The sequence below is a fragment of the Stenella coeruleoalba genome (assembly GCF_951394435.1).
Source record: "Stenella coeruleoalba genome assembly, chromosome: 8".
Lineage (NCBI taxonomy): Eukaryota > Metazoa > Chordata > Mammalia > Artiodactyla > Delphinidae > Stenella > Stenella coeruleoalba.
Window position 1 is genome coordinate 12,340,441 of NC_137154.1, and position 7,382 is coordinate 12,347,822.

Here is a 7,382-nt window from a genome sequence, read left to right on the forward strand (position 1 = left end):
GTTATATAGCAGCAGCTAACACAACAGTGTAAAGCAATTATACTCCAATAAAGATGTTAAAAAAATTTTTTTATGTTTGTTAGAGCCTCCAAGTTTGGGGCAGGATGAAATGTGAAGATGTCAGAAAATTCAAGAAAACTTCTATTTTGTAAAACTCAAAAAGATTTGATAAGAATATGAATTGTCAGTTTTGCTCATCTCTCAGTTCTAAAAATCTATACTCCAAAGCTTTCATGTCTGGCTTATCCCTCACTAGCATCAAACATAATAAAATCAAAATAAACTTCTGATAAAAATCAGGTTTCAAAATTTTTATAAAATGGGGGGTGTGTACCCTGGAAGAACAACTGAGCAGGAGAGATGAAGCAAGATGGGGATCCCTTACTGGTGCAGGGAAATGGAAACAAGGAAGGCATCGAAAACAACCCAAAGAGGCTGTGAAATAGTCTGGTGGCCTAAAAGAAACTGAAGCATGTGGTTACCTGATGTTCACTGTTTTCACTGTCAACCCGACAACCAAAACAGCAGATACTGCTGTGCTGTATTCAGTGTCTACTGTGTGCTATAAACATGTTATAGTCCTCTCCTCATTTAATTCTTCCTGTAACACTTTGAGGTAGTGAACTGATAGATGAGGAAACTGTGACTCAGAGAGGTTAAGTTACTTACCCAAAGAAACACAATTTGTGAGTGGCTGAGTCAAGACTGAAACTCAGGCCAATCTAGAAAGGGAGGAAGAGCCTCCCTCAACATGAGTATGGGCTGAGCCTGAGAAAGGAGAGCAAATAAGGAAAGAGCATAATACGTGAATGACATTTTTCTAGTGAAGATCAAAGTCCTACAGTCCCCTCCCTCATGCGGCTCAGGAAAAACCTAGCCTTAGCTATTGGTTCAGTCTCTCGTGCCACAATATGAGTGCCTGATCCTTGGGTGAAGAAGTATGTCTATACTCCTTACAGTCCAGAATAGACATCAGAGTCTTGGTGTAGTGAACACTAAAACAGGACAAAGGTAGTCCAAAAAGGCATGGGTCTATTCCACTCCATTTTCTTCTGGTATTCAACAAAGTTGGAGGAAGAGATAGGAAGGCAATATTAACTCCTCAGGGGGAATTCCTGGAGCCTCTTATTCGTGGGCAATGGAATAAATAGTAAAGTAAGTAACATCAAATGTCTTAATTGCCCCCAGAGGTAAAAAGCAACACCCAGGTTTCATACAGAGTGACGCAGTCCCATGTGCCTTGTCCAAGCTACCGCTATCTCATGCCTGGATTACTACAATATGTTCTTAACTGTTCTCCCTGCTCCCACTTTCTCTCCTCAAGTTTATTCTCCAGATAGCAGTCAGCAAGGTCCTCTTAAAAGATCAGTCAGATTGTGTCTCACACTCACATCCTCAAAAAAGGAGAAAAATAAAAAGAATCCCTACCAATGTCTTTCCTGGCTCCCACAGAAAAAAATAAAAGGCTGCAGAGTCCCTCCCATGGTCTATGTGATGTGGCCCTTGCTCTTTCCCTGGCCACTTATCCCACCTCTCTTCCATTGTCTTGGTGTTTCTCAGCTGCAGAATGTAGGACACTGTAGGGACCGTCAGGAATCATTCTAAGGTCCTGACCCACACGGCATAGGATAGAACTGTCAATAAACTACAGCTAAAAGTGATCAATTTCTTGTTAAAATGTTTGGCTTGATATGGACATAGAATCTATGCCATTATGATCTTTTACTGGAGGGAATGGTTTCAGGTTCATGGACCTCTGAAGAACTGAGGAAAACAAAATACTGTAAGGACACCTAGTTGAGTTGACTCACTCTCCTCCCAGATGGGTCTGGATTAGTGGTTATAAAAGCGAGCAGTGCAGTTAGCAGCCAGTTCTTAGCTCTGTCGCTACATATCATAGGTCCTTGGGAACAGGTTTTCTTATTTTCTTAGAATGGGGTAACAATTCATATTTGGCATAGTTGTTGCAACAGTTAGATACAAGATAAAATATATAAAGCACTTAACACGGTTGCCTGGCAAATAGGAAGCTCTCAAAAAATAGGAGCTATTATTATTAGCTCAGACTTCCTGGTATTTATTTACATTTCTCTCTTTCTCTTTCCCTCTTGCTCAAGAGAAACACAGTTAGTTGGTAACCTCTTCTTCCCTCTAGCACCTCTCCAAATAAAACCCTTACCATGGGATCAAGGATTACAAGATAATCCATGGGTTGCATGTAAAACCCTAGACAGGTAACTGATGGTCTAGACCCTAACTAGGTAGAATTTTCTCCTCTAACATAAAGCACCAATGAGAAAAATCTAACAAGGACATGAGAGTAAAATGATAGAGGGCCTGGAAGATATATTACTATGAGCTCAAATCACAACACGAGGGCCTCCTTCCCACAATTCACTTTGGACCCCCAACTGGTACTTCGTGGAATCCCTGAATGTGAATGCCAAAATAAACTGTAGAAAACATCCTGTTTAGTCCTCTCCTTTTTTTTTTTTTTTTTTTTTTTTTTTTTGCTGTACGCGGGCCTCTCACTGCCGTGGCTTCTCCTGTTGCGGAGCACAGGCTCTGGACGCGCAGGCTCAGCGGCCATGGCTCACAGGCCCAGCCGCTCCGCGGCATGTGGGATCTTCCCGGACTGAGGCACGAACCCGTGTCCCCTGCATCGGCAGGCGGACTCTCAACCACTGCGCCACCAAGGAAGCCCTAGTCCTCTCCTTTTTATAGAAGGAGAAACTGAGGCTCAGGGAGGAAGAGTGACTCACGCTAGATCACACAGTGATTTGGAGCCTCTCACTCACACTCGGTCAACCTGTGAAAGTCTCTGGGTATGGCACTACCTACCTTGTTTGGGTATTGTTCAGTCTCAGAGCTTGAGCTTGAAGGTTTTTCTCCTTAGGCACAGGAAATATTTCTCCTTCTGTTGCAAGGACTCTTCACTCACACGGATGTCCTGGGCCGAGGAGACCGAAGGGGTGTATGCTGGAACGCAGAAGGTTCTCTTCACAACAAAACTCTTCCACTGGGCTTCTTCCTCTGCATCAGAGGCCCCCAGTGAGCTAAGCCACTTAATCTCAGCTAAGGTACCAGGTGAAACCAAAGAAACTTTAGAGCCGAAAAGAAACTTGTAGATGATTAATCCAATCTCCTTAGTTTACCCGTGAAGCAACTGAGGGCCAGAAAGTTTAACTGACTTCTCAGAGTCACACAGCTGCTTATTGGTCAGGTTGTTGAGGCACTATTTCCGGGATTGTTTCTAGTGATTTTGATTTTGTGATTGTTGTTGCCAATTAACAGTGTCAATTTTGCTACCATACAACAAAACCCCATAGATCTTGTGACCTTTTAGAAAATGAACAGCCTATGTTGATGTGGATAAATTAGAAATAGAGAGATTCAGGAAATCAGTCCATGGCCAACCTTTAGATCAACTATTCAGAAACAGAAAAATAGCTACAGAAAACAGCTAACCAGTAAGTTTTAGGTTCTGCTATTGGTTTAGGAAAGCTACTTGCTCTCTAGAAAACCAAATGTTGTTTTTCAATATTGAGATGCTTGAACTATTTAAAATAAATTGAACCCCATGCTGTGATCAAGGGACCAAATTCCTCATGGTTTTTTGTCTCTAGGGTGAAACTTTCCCAAGAAACAGACTTAGGAAAAAGTTCAAAATGTGTGCCAATTAATTTAGAGAACTTCTAGAAGTTAACAAACATCCAGTAATTATGCGCTGAAAGAGGGAAGCTAAAAACACGACATTAAGAGAGTTTTTCACCCCAATTTTCTGAGTTACCATGAGAGTATGAGTCCGAAAGGAGAAGAGAAAAAAGAACTGGCCCAGGGGAAGGGGCTGCAAACTGGATGACTTTAGGCAAGTTCCTTCATCTCTATGGTTTGCCGTTCTACAGACATAAGATGACCGAACCGGACTAGATTATCTTTCATGTCCCTTCTCACTCTAACGGTCTATGCTTCAAGGTCACTTAGACTTCAGTACCACACAAGCCATGATGGTGATCGTGATCACAGTAATGATAATTGCCGTTTATTGAGTACCTACCATGCGCCACGCACTATACCAGACATTTTGTAGCCATTGTCTCTAAGGGTCACAACAATCCTACAGGGCAAATTTTCTTTTTGAGCCTTTTTTGTTTCCTCCCCAGCATCTATTTTCCTCTAGTCATGTCAAAACTACCCAGATTTTGCTTTGGAGAAACCACACCACCCCAATCCCAGCCATGTAATTTCGATGATGTTGATCACCTAGAGGCAGGTTTTGATTGATTTAAGCAGATGTACATAAACCACCCCTTGATTACAATATTAGTTCGGGGGTGGAGGGGGGTCACAGGAAAGAAGTATACTCTATCTTGGGCAGAACATATCAGAAGAGACAGAAACATTTGCCTTAAATCATTTTGAGTGGGTGTGTTTGTGAGGTCTAGAACTGCAGCAGCAACTTTGTGACAAAGAGGCATCATGAGCTTTCATGGGTGGTGGTAATATCTGAGCCACTGTATCAAGACTCACTTGGAGCCTACCTTGCCTCTGGATGTTTTCAGTTACATGAGATAATGAATTCCATTACTTTTTTAAATACATGGAATAGGATTTTCTGTCGGTTGAATCATAGAGTGTTATAACTGGTACAATAGTATTATTTTCCTCTTACTGTTGGAATTCTGAGTCTGAGAGAAGCCTACTACTTATGCAAGGTTACCCAATGCTATCCTACCTATAAGTCCCCCCAGAAAATGTTGTGACAAAACTGAGGCCAGGGAAATGAAAATACCAAAGTCCAAAAGTGAAGATGTATTTAAACTCAATTAATATACTCATAAACAGTATTCATGTTTATCTCTGTGAATTGTGTTATGTGTGTTTAGAATTCTTTATTATTGGTAGCTTCCAAGTGTTTCTGAAATATCTATAATATTTATATGAAGAAATCTTTTTTAAAAATAAATTATTCCTAAGATTCAGGAAACTCTCTACAAAATCAAATAAAAACGGCTGTGGGAAAAAGGAAACAGAGAAATTTGTGACTCCCAGAGACATCGTAAATATAAACTCCAGATTTGAAGACTATACTGTGCAAACTCAGGAAGGAAACAGGTTAAAATCTCATAGGATTCTTCATTATAAGTTCACACGACTGACAGTTTCCTACTACCCATACCTGTTTCTGGTAATTGCAGACTGGTAATAATATCAACACCAATAGTCTCATGAATTCTCTGAGCTGCATCATTCTCTAACTTTAATTACACATTGAAAAGTAGATGCCAGTTCTTGCAGAAATATTGCAGATACCATATGGGATGCCTGCCATACCCATGAGGAAAGGAAACTTCTGGAAAAAATTAATAGCACTGAGACACTATATTGCCATGACGAAAAATAAGCTTCAAAACATGTTGAGTTTTAAAAGAAAACATAGCATAAGAAAAATTAAAAATAAAAGAAAACATAGAATAATGGAGAGACTGCATCAGGAAAAAGTAATGGTTTCAGATTCTATTTCTACCACTTAGTAGCTTTGTAACTTTAGACAACTTAGTTAACAGCTTTTTGTCTCAGTTTCTCATCTGTTGAATGGAGATAATAATACATACCTTCAAGATTGTTAGAATGTGGAATGGAATAACCTGTGTTAAAATGTTTATCTAGGGGCTTCCCTGGTGGTGCAGTGGTTGAGAGTCTGCCTGCCGATGCAGGGGACGTGGGTTCATGCCCCGGTCTGGGAGGATCCCACATGCCACAGAGCGGCTGGGCCCGTGAGCCATGGCCACTGGGCCTGCGCATCTGGAGCCTCTGCTCCGCAGCGGGAGAGGCCACAGCAGTGAGAGGCCCACGTACCGCAAAAAAAAAAAAAAAAAAAGTTTATCTAACACAATGCTTGATACATGGTAAGTGTCCCATAAATGTTAATTAGGATTTTTGAATTATGTAGTAGGACTATTACCCAGTTTAATGTATAGGTCTTTGTGTCAAATTTTATAGGGGGAGTAACACTAAATTAAAAATCAAATCATATGATCACTTATATGTGGAATCTAAAAAAAAATGGTACAAATGAACTTATTTACAAGACATAAATAGAGTCACAGATGTAGAAAACAAACTTATGGTTACCAGGGGGAAAAGGGAGGAGGGATAAATTGGGAGATTGGGATTGACATATACACACTACTCTATATAAAATAGATAACTAATAAGGACCTACTGTATAGCACAGGGAACTCTACTCAGTACTCTGTAATGACCTATATGGGAAAAGAATCTAAAAAAGAGTGGATATTTGTATATGTATAACTGATTCACTTTGCTGTACACCTGAAACTAACACGACATTGTAAATCAACTCTACTCCAATAAAAATTATTTTAAAAAATCAAATCAGTAGCACCAAAAATAATTACAAATATTTCTTTTATGAAACAAAGTGATAAAAACATTTCCTCCTCCTTTTTGGTGACAGATACTCCTAATACTTTATTTCCTTTACTCCTTTCTAATCCTGCCCAGAGGAAAATAGTCACTTTCCCAGACTCCCTTGCAGCTAGACGTGGCCATATGATCCAAGTCTGGTCAATAAAATGTAAGCAAAGGTAACTTTTGGAAATTTCTTTAAAGAGCTCAAACTTAATTGGTGAGCCCAATTAGCACCTCGCTCATCACGCTTTACTCTTCTCCCTTCCTTCTTTCTGCCTACAGTGTCAACATACAACTAGAAGAGCAGGAGCTGTAACACTCTTGCAATCAACCCATGTCCACGGAATTAATAGGAATAGAAGAAAAAAACTATATCTAAACAAAAGTACCATAAGAAACCTGAAAATGTGAATCAAAGTACTTCTGCTGATGAAAATGCCAAAAATTCTCCATTAAAAGTGCAACCCCGGGCTTCCCTGGTGGCGCAGTGGTTGAGAGTCCGCCTGCCGATGCAGGGGACGCGGGTTCGTGCCCCGGTCCGGGAGGATCCCACATGTCGCGGAGCGGCTCGGCCCGTGAGCCATGGCCGCTGAGCCTGCGCGTCCGGAGCCTGTGCTCCGCAACGGGAGAGGCCACAACAGTGAGAGGCCCGCGTACCGCAAAAAAAAAAAAAAAAAAGTGCAACCCCAAAGTGAAAGATATCTGCAACATAGTACTCAAAGCCAAACTAAATACACTCAAACAGTTATGGGTATGGAAATAAAACACTGAATCCGAAATACAAAAACTAAGACCAGAAAAAGATTTTTTAAGTGAGTGGGTGAAATGAGAGTTGATTAAACTCAGGAAAAAAATAAAAGGACAAAATCTTGTCAATAATGAAAATTAAAGTACAAAAAGGAGAATATTCAAATGAAAATAGAATAAAAGGCATGAGAGTAAATCAG